Source organism: Nuphar pumila, chromosome 13 (assembly GCF_984573655.1).
Source record: "Nuphar pumila chromosome 13, dmNupPumi1.hap1.1, whole genome shotgun sequence".
In the NCBI taxonomy this organism is placed as follows: Eukaryota; Viridiplantae; Streptophyta; class Magnoliopsida; order Nymphaeales; family Nymphaeaceae; genus Nuphar; species Nuphar pumila.
In genome coordinates this window covers 26,465,172-26,482,672 of record NC_143261.1, presented here as the reverse complement: position 1 = coordinate 26,482,672, position 17,501 = coordinate 26,465,172, and the positions used below count along the sequence as shown (strand labels likewise).

At 35.8% G+C, this 17,501-nt stretch overlaps 1 long non-coding RNA gene and 4 other non-coding genes across 5 annotated transcripts; all 5 read left to right on the top strand.

Annotated features, from left to right (window-relative positions):
* The first annotated feature begins 9,036 nt into the window (after positions 1-9,036).
* Positions 9,037-14,605, top strand: LOC149818159 (uncharacterized). The gene is made up of 3 exons (XR_016427393.1): positions 9,037-9,172; positions 13,650-13,840; positions 13,964-14,605. It is a non-coding gene; the product is annotated as an uncharacterized LOC149818159 (long non-coding RNA).
* LOC149818163 (small nucleolar RNA snoR77) lies at positions 9,370-9,502 on the top strand. Its single transcript, XR_016427518.1, has one exon. It is a non-coding gene; the product is annotated as a small nucleolar RNA snoR77 (small nucleolar RNA).
* On the top strand, positions 10,283-10,415 carry LOC149818162 (small nucleolar RNA snoR77). Its single transcript, XR_016427520.1, has one exon. It is a non-coding gene; the product is annotated as a small nucleolar RNA snoR77 (small nucleolar RNA).
* Positions 11,806-11,938, top strand: LOC149818161 (small nucleolar RNA snoR77). Its single transcript, XR_016427522.1, has one exon. It is a non-coding gene; the product is annotated as a small nucleolar RNA snoR77 (small nucleolar RNA).
* On the top strand, positions 13,235-13,368 carry LOC149818160 (small nucleolar RNA snoR77). Its single transcript, XR_016427521.1, has one exon. It is a non-coding gene; the product is annotated as a small nucleolar RNA snoR77 (small nucleolar RNA).
* Positions 14,606-17,501: the final 2,896 nt, after the last annotated feature.

Here is a 17,501-nt window from a genome sequence, read left to right as displayed (position 1 = left end):
GATAGAATCACATATACAGTTTTTTGCCTGCCTTAGAGCACATATGAGCATGGTAGAATCACATATAGAGTTTTTCTGACTGCCTTAGAACACATATGCGCATAATATAATCACATATAGAGTTTTTTTACTGCCTTAGAACACATATCATTCCTGATAGAATCACATATAAAGTTTTTTGCCTGCCTTAGAGCACATATAAGCATGATAAAATCACATATAAAGTTTTTTTTACGGCCTTAGAACACATATGAGCATGCTATAATCACATGTTCAGTTTTTTGACTGCCTTAGAACACATATGAGCATGATAGAATCACATATACAACTTTTTGCCTGCCTTAGAGCATATATGAGCATGGTAAAATCACATATAGAGTTTTTCTGACTGCCTTATAACACATATGAACATGATATAATCACATATATAGTTTTTTTACTGCCTTAGAACACATATGAGCATGATAGAATCACATATAGTGTAAAATTTATTTCAATATATTTTGTTTATCAATATTGACCTATCTTTTCTTGTGTAGGTTGCTGGCGATAATCAGCCTAGTGGAGCTGAAGGGACAGATCAAGGCAATGAACAAGAAGACACACAAAATCTTGGCGATGATTAGATTAATGTGTTGAATTTGTTTTACTTTCTTTTTGTTTCGAAAATGTAAATGTTGAATTGTTAATAATTAAAACTTGCAAATTTTAAAGTGGAACGATTAATTGTTTTAGTTTTCTTTTATATGTATTTTTATGTGTACTTTGTTTTTTATTCACAGGAAATATAAATTGTAGCACGAGAAATTTTTTCTCGATATTTAATTTTCAAATATTTTTTCCTTGTTTGCGACAGATTAGCGACGACAATCCATCGCCAAACCAAAGTCGTCGTTTAGTAACGACGACCTTGCGACGGAAGTTGTCATTCGTTATTCCGCTGTAACTTAGCGACGAAACTGACAACAGATAGAGTATGTCGTTACTTAGTGACGGAACGGGCGACGGATATATGTCGTCGCTTATTAGCGTCGAAAAAATCGTGATGGAAGATATCTGTCGCTAATGTGGTTAGCGACGGATTAGCGGCAGATTAGCGACAGATTTAGGTCGTCGCTAATCCACTGGTTTGTTGTAGTGATCAGTCATGTCCTTTTTAAATAACAACAAGAGCTCAATCTCGTGTTGACACATAGAGTTAAAATACTTTGTTGTTAAAGAAATGACTGAGAATCATCTGGTATGTATGGATACCATTGAAACGAAAGAAATGACTCTGGATCCCCTTACTAAAGGGCTAGCACCAGGATTGTATTCCCAACATGTAAAGAGGATGCGTTTTTTTATTCCTTCTTATGTATGACAATACATTATGTGATCACATTTGATTCTCTATGGCTTTGTAAACTATTGATTTTGCATAAAAAATCTCTCATATGTGTTAGAGAGAATAGCAGAATAACAATATTAAAGGACCAATAGAAGAATAGGTAAGAGACCAACTTATTAATAAAGATAATTTTAATATGCTTAAGCACTGAAAGTGAATTATAGTGTAGTATATGAGAATATGACATTTCATAAAGGAGTGTTCATCTCTATGACTCATATGATTCATCCTTGTGATAAAGGGTAGCATGTGAACCCACATGAAGAATTAAATTGAGATAACGGTATAAACCTCGATTTAGTGCACTTTTGGTGTCAATGGGTCAAGTGAAAGAATGTTGAATATAACGGATCTACGTTCAACCCATTTGGGTGACCCAGTTTGACACCATTAATGGGCCACATTAGTGTACCACATAATGGGGAGATAATTGTTGTACGTAACTGCCTCTTTCCCCATTATATAAGGGGTTGGCTACTATGAAGATGATGAGAGTTTCGTTGTAAGCCTACCCAAATTCCATATGCAAATTATGTGGTATAAGGTCTTGCTCATCGTCGACCTAAGGCCTGGGCTCATCGTGGGTGTCGACCGGATAAAGAGAACGCCGAACACCTGCACACACACTCTATAGCGTCTTCAGGTACACTTTTGAAAAAAACGCCAACATCTAATAGACATGAAAAGTGCCCTGATTCAAAAAATATTGTGAACCATTAATTTAAGTTGGAACAACAAAATTTTGAATAAACTCATGCATAATGAAATGTTACAAACGGGGTAAGTGTTGAGAACTTTCAGATAAGGTTCTACACGTAGAAATTAAGATGGGGGCATATTGTTAAGTTCCCTCCTATTTTTTCAATGATCATCCTGACAACTAGAAAAACTAAAGAAAAAACAAGCATAGTGATACTTGACACACAATGAGAGAAGTCAGCATCAAACCCAGCCAACCATTGATGCAAAACGATTTACACAATATTTGTTTGGCCCTCAAAAGAAACCCACGCTCTCCTGAACAAATAATCTTATCCAGAAACCTTACTCTCTCTGCTTACTTCTGGGATATCAAAACAAGAGTTCAACTTTTATTCATCAGGACAAATGGAAGTGTTGGCCCCCAAAAGAAACCCATGCTCTCCTGAACAATAATCTTGGAGCTCGATGCAACTTTTCAAGATAAGCTGATGCATCTCGTACGAAATGCATATCCACGGCCATTGGAGGTGGACCACATCGAGCTTAAAGAGATCCACACGGTTTTAGATACATAGCAAAAATAAATAAATGCTACTATTCCACACATCAACATGGTCTCTTCAAAAATAAATGCAAGAGATCCACACAGTCAAGATACCTTCACATCCTTTTTATTGATCACAGACCTAAAGAAAGGATTTTGAAAGAAAAAACACAAATAATCCCAATTTTTTTTTTAGAAAAACATCAAGCAAGTCAAAATAGAGAGAGAGAGAGTACCTGAGTGTCTTGCACAACAATCGACGGTGAATCAAGGTCGAAAGAAAATACCTAGCGTCTGGGGCTGTGAATTGCAGTAAAGAGAGAGGGAGACAACGTAATCTCATATTTTTATAGTGATGGCATAATGTTATTTTGTAGGTATTGCAAGACCGTTTGCAAAAGGCTCTTTCCTTCCTGCTCCATCCCACATGTGAAATGGTTTGATCATTGGTTCCTGCTCCATCCCACACCACCGTAAGTATGGCACTCACACATAAAAGAGGATTTTAAAAAGACGTTTACAAGAACACAACTTTCCATAACTTAAAAAGCTAAAGTAGTCCCTTTCAAGAGATTATGAAACTTGGGTTATCATGGCTCTTCTATCATAATATTCTCTCAAATCCGAACGAATTGCTGAGCAAAGCAAGCTCAGAATTCAAGGCACACATGACAAAGATTTTAAGACATCTAGACATGTTTTGGAATCGTAAAAATTCTAAGGGCTCATAATGAATCTAAAACATCAAAATATAAATTATTGTGGGCTGTTGATTTTTTATGCTTTAAAAATGCATCTGAATATCAAAAATTCATAATCTAAAATAAGTTACATACTAAATAAAAGATAAAAGTCCAATATATAAAGTCTGATGAAAGAAAAAAACTCGATATTTAGGGAAAAAATGTTCGCTTCATTGTTGGTTATAGATTTTGGACTCTTTTAGTGTGTGTGTGTATATCTCACTCGTGAGCGCGTACAGACACAAGTTTTTGAAGCAGTTGCTTTCACTAGTTCACACTTTGTTGAGTAGCGAAGTAGCAATGCTTTCACGCACTTGGGTGAACCTCCTTAGTCGTGAGGTATTCTAATGCGCCTCCATTTTCTTCATGTTTGCCATTTAAATCTCATAGTAAGCAAATCTATATTGACTTTTATAGAAATACAAATAATTCTATCCACTGATTTGCTCTTGAAAGAAAGGGGGGAGTGAAGTGTTTTTTATGGTTTCAAACTCAAAAATTTAGAAAGGTTAATAGTGCCATGTCCATGTGCATCATATCTGTTTAACAAGTCTTTTTCTCAATATAAACCAAAAGGGCGCCATCCAAACGGTGTTCATCTGGAAAACATGTCAAACACATTCTAGTATCGTCATTATTGTAATTGGCTTATGGATTTACCTAATAAATAATAATAAGGTTCTCTTTTGTTTGAGGGTTTCTAAGAAGCTGGCTCATATATAACTTTTAGAAGTGAGACCCATTTTTGAAATTAGTGGCAGAAGGTTGGCCCTTAAATGGCATTTTTTTCTTTGAAATAATATGTTTGCAAGCATCATACCCCAACCCAAATTAAATAGATTATTTTACAAGGAAAATTATTGTATTGTAAGATAAAAATGACACATTTTCTGAAACAAAAAATGACCCTAATGTAGGGTAAATTTAGCCCATTTTCTCAAATGCTTCACAAATTTTGAAATCGGCCGGATGTCCAATTTAGCAGGTTTCATATTTTTTTATGATCTTTTTGCCCTTAGCACAAGTGGATCTACCAATTTTTGCATGTTATGTCGTGATGCTCTCTCGATCTCGCTGATTATCATTGAAATAAAATTCACATAATATTTTCATAAAAATCACATTTTTTGCACAATATACACTATGAAAATGGTTATTCTTCACTTTCGCAAAATCCGTACGATTTTCGCATCTATAGTATAAAAATCATGATAATACTTGCAAAAATCCCTTATATGAAAATTTCATTCAGAGCTTCACGTTGGTGGTTGCGAAAGTTTACTTTCGATGCAAAAATTATAAAAAGTTTGTAAAATTTATGAACTTTCGCATGCAATCAACTTTAAGACATGAAAATTTTTGTTTTAGCATGTGAATTTTGTTTTGTGTGTGTATATATATAGGCAATTAGTGTGCGAAGTTCATTAAGAGTTTCATATTGGTGGTTGTGAAAGTCTACTTTTGATGCAAAAATCATGAAATGTAGTTGACTTTAAGTGATACACAATTCCATTTTAGCATGAGAAATTTTATGCAAATGTTATATATATGTGCTATTTTTATTCGGCTTTTTATGATTTTGTTCTAAATTTGCAAATTTCTTGTGCAAATTTGTACGTATACATGCAAATCTTCTACTTATATGCAAAATTTTATCAAATATGTGACTTTTTTGCTATAGATTTCATTGTTACAAAAATAAATAATAGGTGTTTGGGCTTGACTTCTCAAATCTCATCTTACTATAAACACCAATTAAGAAAGCATGGTGACCTTGAGTGAAGAGACATATAACAAAATACAAGGAGGTGGTGTCATACAAATACAATATATGTCACCAGCTTGACCACAACAGGCAGAAACACGATTTGAAAGTAATGTGTGAGTATTCAATGCATTTAGAAAGTAATCTATGACATGCCTTTTGTAGTTTACATAACGTTTTTTCAATTAAATGCTCCACTTTCTATTATATGCAAAATATAATGTCTGCTATTTAAATCTTATGTAACTTGTGATGTCTAAATGCAGTGCAAGCAAAAGAGTCAATGACCAGTCACATGACATAATTGTGATGGTTGAGACTAAAAAAGTTGTTTCGACGAAGCCAAAATATAGTGAAGTACTGCTATTTTTCGAAGCAACTTTATTGGTCAGTGAAATAAGTATATTACAATTTTTTTAGGTGTGCTTGTTTATTATGATCGTATGTAGATTAATTTAAAAGTAACATGAGTGTATTTACCTATTTGATGCATGTTTGGTTGTTATGTTTGTATGAACTTATTTAAATGTAACATGAATGTATTACTTATTTTGATGATGCAATATCTAGAAAGATTCATAAATAGACTCCAAAAATATCATATAAAGCAAATGTAACCAGGGTTAAAACTACCAAAGGTTGTTTATTACACCTCGTTCATTCATAATCGCTCATACATTTTGACATCTGAATGTAAAGTTCATTCATAGATGTCATTTGGATGTAATTTTGACATTGCATTCATTTCATTCTTTCACCAAACGAAGTTGCTCATACATTTTGCATTTATTTCATTCTTTCACGAAATGGATTACTCATACATTTTGCATTCATTGCATTCTTTTACAAAACAAAGTCGCAAATACATTATGCTTTCATTTTATTTTTTCACAAAATGAAGTCTCATACATTGCATTTATTTCATCCATCACAAAACAAAGTTGCTTATATTTTGCATTCATTACATTTGTTTACAAAATAAAGACGCTCATACATTTTGCATTTATTTCATTCTTTCATAAAATGAAGTCACTCCTGCATTTCATTCATCTGAGTTTACTGAAAAACTCTATCATATGAATTTTCTGGACCAAACCCCGTTTGAGATAGTTCTAGATCCAGATTTTTTGTAAAATCTTGAATTTCACACGAATTATGAAATTCATAGAGAACTAAACTTATTTTTATTTTATTTTTTAAACCAATTATTATAATAATCATCACATATAAAAAAATCAGTCGTAAATAGTAAACCTTTGATTTATTAGATTTTCTGCAAAATCGACTATCGAAAATTGCTCAGCACACAAGAAAAGATATCTATCTTGGGTTGCAAGAGTCATAACCCTCATTTTCGTACCACAAATGAGGTCCAATTTTTTTCTAAGACACTTTCTAGATGTTTGAAAGGTCTCCATAAAAGGGTTTGACTAGAGGTGATTCAATTTGAGAGTTATAATTATTTCTTCATAATGAGTCAGTTAAAAAAATCATGACAACATGTATATCATAAAATAAAACACGATAGAAATAAAAAAAACACATGCATCAACATGCAATACTTATTTTAAATCACGCATCAACCATATAGACAATATCTAAACATCATATAGAGTCATAAAAATATTATATAGTGACAAAACATGCTTCAGATTCTAAACTATCAATATAACTCATGATTTTGCATAAAATAACCAGTTAGTTTAAATGCTAGCATGCAAAAATATCATGAAATGCATAAAATAAATTTGTAGGGACATGATTTATACTATAAATATATGAAGAAAAATTAATATTTATTCAATCATGCTGAAAACAATGATATAATCATCTTGAATCAGGTAAGAATGCAAAATATGTGATTTGCATTACCTAAAAATTTATGTGATTTTCACATATATTTTATATATTTTTCTCTTAAATATATGCAAACTTCCTCCTATGTATGTAATTTTTCTTCTAAAATTATGATTTTTGCATATATTTTTTATGATTTTCTCTTAAATATATACAGAGTTTCTCCTATATATGTGTTTTTTTTAAATATATATGATTTTCTCCTAAATATATGCGAAGTTCTTTTTATATGTGCAATTTTTTGTTCATAAAAATCATATATATTTAGGAAAAAAATCACATATTTAGGAGAAAATCACATAAAAAAATCACATATATTTAGGAGACAAATCACATATATAGGAGAAAATATATATATATATTTAAGAGAAAATTGCATGTTTAGGAGAAAAATCATATGTATCGGAGAAAATCATATATATAAGAGGAACTCTGCATATATTTAAGATGAAATTACATAAAATATATGCAAAAATCACATATATTTTTTATAGATCTGTCTGAGGTTTATATCTGTTCACTCTGACATCAAAAATATGTATTTTTATAATCGTTGAAAAGTTAAGACATAAACCTATAACTTTGCTGTTTTTGGTTAGAGCCGAAAACCCGTGTAGGGTTCCTATTTTGTAGCTCTAAAATGAAATTAGAAGTATGCTTTGCATACTAGAATAACCGAACAATCTATCTTCTATATGACGTTTCTCCTCAACCATTCAGATCAAGGTGATTTTTGTGTTGTTGAAAAGCTAATGTCTTAATCTATCCTTATCATTTTTTTATTTTTTTTATTTTTAACGCATGTGACTGAAAAAATGACATAAAACAAATAAAAAAAGTGCAACCTCACCTATTTCAGTCTGAAAAGCATACTTCTATTCTATTTTTGGAATATAGAAATAGAAACCCTAAAAAGGTTTTCAGTTCTGACTCAAAGCAGAAAAGTTAAAGGCTTATGAGTAAGTTTTTGATGTTAGATTAGAGATATACATATCAAAGAATAAAAACTATTTTGTAAAAAATAGTCACTTATTTGAAAGAAAATTTAGATATATTTTAGAAAATTACATCTACAAAAGGCAAAAAGGTCTTTTTAAAACCAGATATTTTTAATTCTGGACATGGAAAGAATAGTAAAAATTATACCATATTTAAAAAGAAAATGATAGATTTAAAACAGTATGGTTATTTTTTGAATAAAAAATATTTTCAAACACCTAAAACGTGTTTTATTAACTTTATTATTAAGAACATGATACATAACTTATTTCCTAAACCGTTTTTATTATAACCTTATTGAGAGAGCGTGATGCATAAGATACACATCAAGCTGGAATAAGCCTTGCCACGTTTCCACTCCCACCAAAAGTTTGCTGGTGAGTGGTGAGTAAAAGTTCATCTAAAATACATAGGAGTCTTTAAAATTAGCCCGAAAGATGGATATGAATCAATGGGATCTAGACCCATATGATACAGATCCACCCACAGGCTCACTACTACCGTGGAGTGTCAACGAGTCAGACTCCCACTAAAACGAGTGAGTTCATACCCGAATCTGGTTGGTATCGAGTCTGAATCTGGTTTTAAACGGATTTTTTATAAGAAAATCTATACATGGATTTGATAAGAATTACATAAACCAGATTCGGTTCATAGCCGGTAAAATAATATTTTTTATGCTTTTTACATCGAAAAATCACGAATTGTTTGAGTCCGACCTGTGTTCGGTATAAAATTTCATAAACCATACAAGTCATACAATAATCAGAGCTTCAGTTTTGGACACTTTAAACCACTATCTATGCACAGCATTTAATGTGGAGTCTGCACTCTGTAACCGCGGCCCTTGTCCGATACCTCGATGCGGCGTGAGCTGATTTTGAGGGTTTGACCTTAATAGTTAATCGGACTCCTTCCTTCGTTACCAAACCCTAACCCTACTGAATCCGGTTACGGGTCGAAATCGGGTCATAACCGACTCCTTGACACCCTTTAAAGTGCGGGCGATGCCATTAGGGTTTGCTCTCTCCTCCCAGTCCGGCCGGGGCTCGTGGGCCTATCGTCTGATGGCGGAGGCGGCGGTGCCATAACTGCGTATACTGCTGAACCAGCCGCCGAGGGAGCGAGCCCCCGTCCTCATCTCCAGCCAACGCGACCGAGACAGGGTCTTGGTAATACTATGCGCCCCTTCTCTCGGTTTTGTTCTTAAAACCCTAGTAATTTGTGTGCATGAGTGTAACCGTTTGTCAGTTATAGCATTTGAATGAACCCGCTTATGCTGAAAAAGTCTATTTATTTTATATGAGTTTTCTTTTTCTTTTATTTTTCTTGTTGTATGTGAGTTATGATTCTGTTTGGGCAAAGTTTCAGGCAGCCTCTCTGCGAAGAATCCATCGCATGTGAGGTGTTAATTTGCCCGGAAATCAAACGTCTTTTGCTCTTCTGATTCGCTGAGAAGGTCCCCCCTTCATTGAAGCGGGTCTAGTAGGCCTAAGTACATCTCTCTATCTCTCACTAGTTTCTTTTTTTACTCTATCTCACAAATCTCCACCTTTTTTTTGAGTTTATCTTGAATGCATGTTTGTGATTTGTAATTAATGATGCCCAATTCGTCATTCGGTTGGTTTCTAAACCTGAGTAGTCGAATGTGTTCCTCTTTGCGTTGCACACCTGGTTCGGTGGGTTGGCCTAAAGGCTCATTGAAGGATGTTACGAGCTTGGTTCTCGAGTATTCATCTTTCACTAGATAACCAGCCCGTGCTAGATTTTAATGGAGATGTACTTGTTATATATATATATATATAGGTTTGATCTAACATTAAACTAGTTGTGATTCAACCATTGGTCAGGTTTAGTGAACGGCACAAGATATCACATGAACGGTGCCGGTTTTAACGAAATCTTAGGAAATCCTATTGAGGCATTTCACTATAATCACATGGATGTTTTCGGTTAGTTTTCAGTGTTTCCTTTGCGTTCGATTAGTATAAATAATTATCATCGGGGTCTTCTTCTTTCTGTCTTCGTCTCTTCATAGTTCATGCAGTGACGACTATATGGCCATGCCTTGCAGCAATCGGCCATAGCCCAACTCCCGATCTTTTTTTCTTCCCCGTTCTTTACCATTTTAGGTCTCTCCAAGATTACTGTGTCAATGAGCCTTCAGAAAAAGGAAAACAAAAAAGTCTATTTATTTTCTTGTATGGTTTGAGGTCTGAGTTTTCTTTTTCTTTTATTTTTCTTGTTGTGTGTGAGTTATGATACAGTCTGGGCAAAGTTTCAGGCAGCCTCTCTGCGAAGAACCCATTGCATGTGAGGTGTTAATTTGCCCGGAAATCAAACGTCTTTTGCTCTTCTGATTCGCTGAGAAGGTTCCCCCTTCATTGAAGCGGGTCTAGTAGGCCTAAGTACATCTCTCTCTGGTTTCCTTTTTTCCTCACTCTCACAAATCTCCACTTTTTTGCGAGTTTATTTTGAATGCATGTTTGTGATGTGTACTCAGTGATGCCCAATTCATCATTTAGTGGTTTTCATCAATAGGTTTTGCTCTAAGTCATTATCTTGTTTATTTGTGGAAATTCGGTGTGATTGGATTCTCCCACTTATCCTGAAGACGGGGCAATTGGGGAAGTTTCGTTTAGGAGTATGAGATTTTCCTGATTTGTCATGTTTTTCTGGATCAGTATGCCGCACTCATGGGGTAGGGAATGTGAGGATCAGATGAGTCGTACCTTAGACAGGCAAAGGCAGATTTTTTTCGAATTTTTCATGCCTTACGTCCCAAAAATGAATGTCATCCGCTCATGGCGCTCCTGAAGGGGCCCTTTTTGTCTCATGAAGGACTGATATACTATCATTGGAGTAGGAGACATGCCTGCTGGACTTATGCCTGTCAAACCTACGATCCTTTCTCCTGCAGCTTAAAACCGTAGCGTACCCATCACCCTCACGGAGTCTCCTTAATTTGAAGCCTGATGCCTCTTTGGGTTATATATCCTTTCTTTTTTTCCTCCCTCTGACAAATCTCCACTTCTTTTTTGCATGTTTATCTTGAACGCGTGTTTGTAATTTGTGATCGATAACACCCAATTCTTCATTTGGTTGGTTTCATCATTAGATTTTGCTCTAAATCATTATCTTGTTTATTTGTGGAAATTGGGTGTGATTGGATGCACCCACTTTTCCGGAAGATGGGCAATTGGGGATGTTTTGTTCGTGAGTATGATCTTTTCATGATTTGTCATGCTATTCTGGATAAGTAGGCAGCGGGCGTGGTGAAGGGAAGGTGAGGATCAGATTAGTCATACCTTAGACAGGCAAAGAGAAATTCATTTGCGAGCTTTTTGTGCCCTACGTCGTGAAAATGAACGGCATCCACTCATGGCTCTCCTCAAGGGTCCTTTTTTTGTCTCATTAAGGACTGATATACCATTCCTCTATTAGGATACCTGGCTGCTGGACATATGCCTACCAAACCGACGGTCACTTCTCCTGTAGTGTAAAACCGTAGCGTACCCCTCACCCTCATGGAGTCTCCTTGCTTTGGCCATTGAGATATGAACCGAGTCTATGGCCCTGTTTTGCAGCAATCGGCTACAACCCAACTCCCTATCTTTTTTTTTCCCGTTCTTTACCATTCTTGGTCTCTTCAAGATTAGTAGATTACTGTGTCAATGAGCCTTCAGATAAAGGAAAATGAAAAAGTCTATTTATTTTCTTTTGGGTTTGGTTTGAGGTCTGAGTTTGCTTTTTCTTTTATTTTTCCTGTTGTATGTGAGTTATGATTCTGTCGGGGCAAAGTTTCAGGCAGCCTCTCTGCGATAAACCCATCACATTTGAGGTGTTAATTTGCCCAGAAATCAAACGTCTTTTGCTCTTCTGATTCGCTGAGAAGGTTCCCCCTTCATTGAAGCGGGTCTAGTAGGCCTAAGTACATCTCTCTCTATCGTTGGCGTATTTTTTTCCTCCCTCACAAATCTCTGCTTCTTGCATGTTTATCTTGAACGCATGTTTCTGATTTGTGATCGATGACACCCAATTCATTGTTTTGTTGGTTTCATCAATAGTTTTTTCTCTAAATCATTATCTTGTTTATTTGTGGAAATTGAGTCGTACATTAGACAGGAAAAGTCAAATGGTTTTGCGTGCTTTTCCTGCCTTTGCGTAAATGAATGACATCCGCAAATGGTGCTCCTGAAGGGGACCTTTTTGTGTGATGAAGGACTGATATACCATCCCTTGAGTAGGAGACCTGTTGCTGGACTTATGCATACCAAAGCTACGGTTGCTTCTTTTGTAGTGTAAAACCGTAGCTTACTCCTCGCCTTCAGGGATTTAACTGTCTTTGGTCTGTGGGATATGAACCCAGACCACCTTTCTAGTGGCTTTGGACAATCTCACTGCGCCAAACTGTTTAGGACTTTGGTAAAATCACTTTTACTCTTTCAAAAATGGGGCATGCTTTTTTTCCCTTAATTTTATGCCTGAAGACTCCTTGGCTAATCATTCCTTTACAACTTGCCGGTATCTTTATTCTTATCAGCTGTCTTTGGATGGGTTTTTCTAAACCTGATTAGTCTAATTTGTTCCTCTTTGCATTGCACACCTGGTTTGGTGTGTTGGCCTAAAGGCTCCTTGAAAGATGTCACGAGCTTGGTTCTCGATTATTCATCTTTCACTAAATAACCTGCCCTTCCGAACTGACTGGATTTGAATGAAGAAATACTTGTTATATATATAGGTTTAATCTAAGACTAAACTAGTTGTGTTTAACATTAGATGGATTCAACCATTTGTCAGGTGCAGTGAAATACACAAGATATCACATGGATGGTGTCGGTTTTAACGAAATATTAGGAAGTCCTATTGAGGCATTCCACTATAATCACATGGATATTTTTGGTTAGTTTTTACGGTTTCCTTTGCGTTCGATTATTTTAAATAATTATCATCGGGGTCTTCTTCTTTCTGTCTTTGTCTCTTCATAGTTCATGCAGTGCCGACTCTATGGCCCTGTCATGATGCAATCGGTCATAGCCCAACTCCTGATTCTTTTTTTATTCCCCGTTCTGTACCATTCTTGGTCTCCAAGATTACTGTGTCAATGAACCTTCAGAAAAAGGAAAACAAAAAGTGTATTTATCTTCTTGTGAGTATGGTTTGAGGTATGAGTTTTCATTTTCTTCTATTTTTCTTGTTGTATGTGAGTTATGATGCAGTCTGGGCATAGTCTCAGGCAGCCTCTCTGCGAAGAACCCATCACATGTGAGGTGTTAATTTGCCCGGAAATCAAATGTCTTTTGCTCTTCTGATTCGCTGAGAAGGTCCCCCCCTTCATTGAAGCGGGTCTAGTAGGCCTAAGCACATCTCGGTCCAGTGTCCAGTATCAAGCCCATAATATAAACCCTCACTAATCGCTGTCCTTTGTAATGTTAATTACTAGCAAATATATTTTTTCTTAGCCTTCCCACTCTTTGATAACCATTTTATATGCAGAAAGGGGGTGCCACTGTGAAGATGACTGCACTTTTTTGTTGTTTTACCTTTTATATTTTGTGCAAGATTTTTCAACATTGTGCCACTATCCATTTATGGTAGATTTTATCTTCATAATGCAGATGATAGAGTCTGTGTTGTTGGTTTCTGTAGGCACCTGGGAAAAGTGACAAGGAGAAGGGCCTTCGGAGAACATGTTTAGTTCATTGATTTTACATGGCTTAAACTTTGTGAGTTATTTCTATGTGAACTTGGAGCAACATAAGCCAACCCACCTGACCAGGTGGGATGATTCCCTGTGCAAGAAGAAAACAACTAAAAAAAGGAGCATTTGCTCAGAATTTGTAAGTTGATCTGTAATTATGCATTTTCTTCCTGTAAAAATTCAAATTCAAAAGTTTCTTTAAACCATATCGCTATTTACAAAACTGTATTTTCACAACGGCCTACCTCATATATGTTGATAGGCTTCAGCTTCCAAAAGCAGCTCTCTTTCAGCACCCAAAACTCAAAAAATGGTTACATGGTGTGTAACTGGAAACAATCAGATCAAATTCACTTCTCTGACTCAGTGGCGATGTCTGGCTTGACTTCCACATGCAACCCTCCCCGAGTCATCAAACGGGCATAGCGGAGAGTGTGACCCTGTTCCAGCAAAAAACTTAGGTCTGCTACTGCTAGCAGTCTAAAACATGTCCAACTGCTGTATAGAGAGAGAGAGAGAGAGAGAGAGAGAGCAAAAACAATGACAGCATGTCTGGCAACAGGGGCTTACCCTCACAGTAACTGTCACAATAGCTTCCCCTTCACCCTGGGACTGAAGGAACAGTTGTTTGGCTTCATCAACCGTAATAGATATCACCACTTGCGGCAAAATTGATACAACTACAAGAAAGCAACAATGACATTGCCACAAGGAAATTTCTCAACAAACCCAACATTGTAGAAATAGTAGTTTCCATCTGCTTTTCTGGATTCTGAAGTTCTTGAAACTTCTGCTTGTCAACTCTAAATCTTATAATCACATAAACAGTACACGAGTAGCTACAGTAGTCATGGATATAGCTAGCTATTTTAACATAACTGTCACTAATAGAAAGATCTTTGAGGTTGAACTACTTTTGCATGACAGCTCTCAAATGCTTCAACGGAATGGTGTGTGAATAGAACTGCAGTGAAGAATAAATGTACATAGTACACAACAAATGCTGGTTTTGTTTGTTTCCTTGCTTAGTGATCTAGTTGATGATGCCTGAATTCGATGCATAACATCAAACCAGCCAACTCATCTTCAGCTCTAGTTGAAATAAATCAAATCATAATAAACAACAATGAATTTTATGATTCTATCTATCAAGGAACAAGAACTTTTAGCATACCAATTTGATTTTCTTGGACTTTCCACATATGAAGCCACTTAGTTATGCAGGGGGCATATTCTCACAACTTTGACCACCAGGCAATTCTGTACATGGTAGTTTGCTTCATGCTTAACCTTGAAACAATTGCTATAGCTCAAGCATAATTTCCATAGTGATGGAGGAAAGGCTCTTCCTCGAACCAATGTGATATAAAATTGTTTTTTTTATGGCTTAATTAACATTAGATGGGGGTAGTTTCATTTTGTCTTAAGTTATTAAATGATTACTGCAGCATCAATGTTACACAAGACATTAACTCAGTTGGATATAGAATCACTGGATTTTACCTGAGACATGAGTTTGAGTCATGAATGCTGGTGAGTGGTGAGGAAATATTCAGAAGGATCAAAATGGATGGTGATAATTCATTAAATTCTTGATTGACACAGGACTCGCATCCTTAATCAACCCCCCTTATTCTAAAGCATTTGGCAAATTCAGCTGATCCAGGATTTCTGCATACTTATATTAACCCCTAACAATCATCTTGAATGTGAATGATCTAAATTTCGGGGTCTCATGCCAAAGATGCAAAATATGTGCATATTTCTCACTTTTACATGTTCCATTGGTCACATACATGAGGATGTAGCAATGCAACTTTTCTGGCCATATGGTTGGATGACCTTCCTCAGTGTGTAGAATCACAAGTTCTGTGTTTGTGTGCGTTCATTCATGTGTAAAATATAATACAGGAAAGGGTTTAATATGTCACAATCTTAATTTCAACAGTTCTCACATCAACCAAACATAAAATTATTTACCTAGACATTCAGTATGCGATTCATGCTGCATCAGCAAAACCTTGTACCTAACACCTGCACAAACTCTGCAAGTCCCCCTTCCGCTTCCCATTTCTTCTGAAAATTCACAATATATTAGTTTACAACTGCTACATAGAGGTACAACAGAATAATTCTTGGTATCAAATGGATTTGGTTGATCACTTGAGACTCAATTCATAACTTGAATTCCAAATTAATTTGGAGTAGAACAGACAACATCCTTGACTTTCAGAAATTCAGGGGTGATGGTTTAAGCGAAACACAGCCCATGTGCAGACCACATTAGATGAATCAGCAAATTGCACAAAAAGATTCAATAAAAAAGGAATTGCTGTCAAATTAGGCATAATAAGATGACATATTTGTTACTGCTCCTCTCCTATCCTTTCACGTTTGCCATCTTCCTCCTCATTTGTTCAAGGTTATTCTACTCTAACAATAATTCTAACCCTGCCAAAGATTCAGCCCCACCATAGCAGCACCAAGAGCGCCACTGTTTCCTTTTCTTAGCTGCTTTTTCTTAATTCCCCCTTTCTTTCTAGCCACTCTCTACTACACCTTTTAATGGATTTAAGATGGTAACCAACACATGAAACGATGCATGACCATGCTGATTTTTATCTTTTCTTTCTTTCATTTTCTTTCCCTTAGGTAATGTAAATGTTTACGGAGAAAGTTGCCATCTTGATTGACAAATAGTTGGTTTCTGCAACAAGTTTCTTCTTGGTATCGAAATAGTCCCAAGGAAACAAACAGTTCAATTGCTACTACCCTTTTACCTAATATGTATTCACATATTCTTTTCTTTGTGTTAATTGTTTTTTATATTTAAATAGAAAACCCATTTTTATCAGTATTATTATATATTTATTTGATTGATTGTTTGTTTGAGAGAGATTCACATTTCCTTCATCATTGTATATAATTCTTTTCTCCTTTTTCCTCATTTGTTTAATGAATGAGAATGAGAAACAAGTCTCTTCATCAGAGTGAATCGGCATTGGGGATTCTACATATGTATTCTTCTTGCATCTTCTTTATCTTATATCATCAAGACTTTAATAAAAAGAAACTGCCATCTAATCCATGAAATGTATTTTGGTTTTTCATGGGGCTCTTTGCTCACCATTAGGATTAGGGTGGGTCTGGGGGACAAGGTCTCCACCCCTGCCCCATCTCACAGTTTTGCCCTCAATCCCTGCCTTCATTCTCGCATGGGTTTTGATTTTAACCTCCATTCCTAGTTTATTCTTCGTATCTCTGGTCCTAACAGGGTGGGGCTTTGTTTCATCGGTCCTTTCGCCGTTGCTGCTTTCAACTGTTAGAGGAAGGAGAGGAGATAAATGGGAGGTCACACAGCTCTTTAGAGGAAAGAGGGAGGAGAGATCCAAGAAAGGGTTTTCGGTTAGGGTTAGTAATATATATATATATATATATATATATATATATATATATATATGGTACAATAATAATAATTTTCTTAACATAGATTGGGTAAAAGAGTAAGTCCATGCTTCCATCCTCACATGGGTTTTTTATTTTAAGCTCTATTCCCCATCCAATTCTCCATTTCATGTCCTCCATCCCTGGCACAAACGGGGTGGGACCGGGGCCATCTCCCTGGGGTCCACTACCATCCCTAATACTGACCCCCCCTCCTTCTCCCCTCCCCCCAGCACACATAAAACACATACAATGCGGACCGGTGTGTGGGCCGCATAAGGCAGGATGCCGGCGAAAGTTCTTAGTCATCAATAAATATATATACCATGTTCGTCTGAATCCAAAAATAGACAACC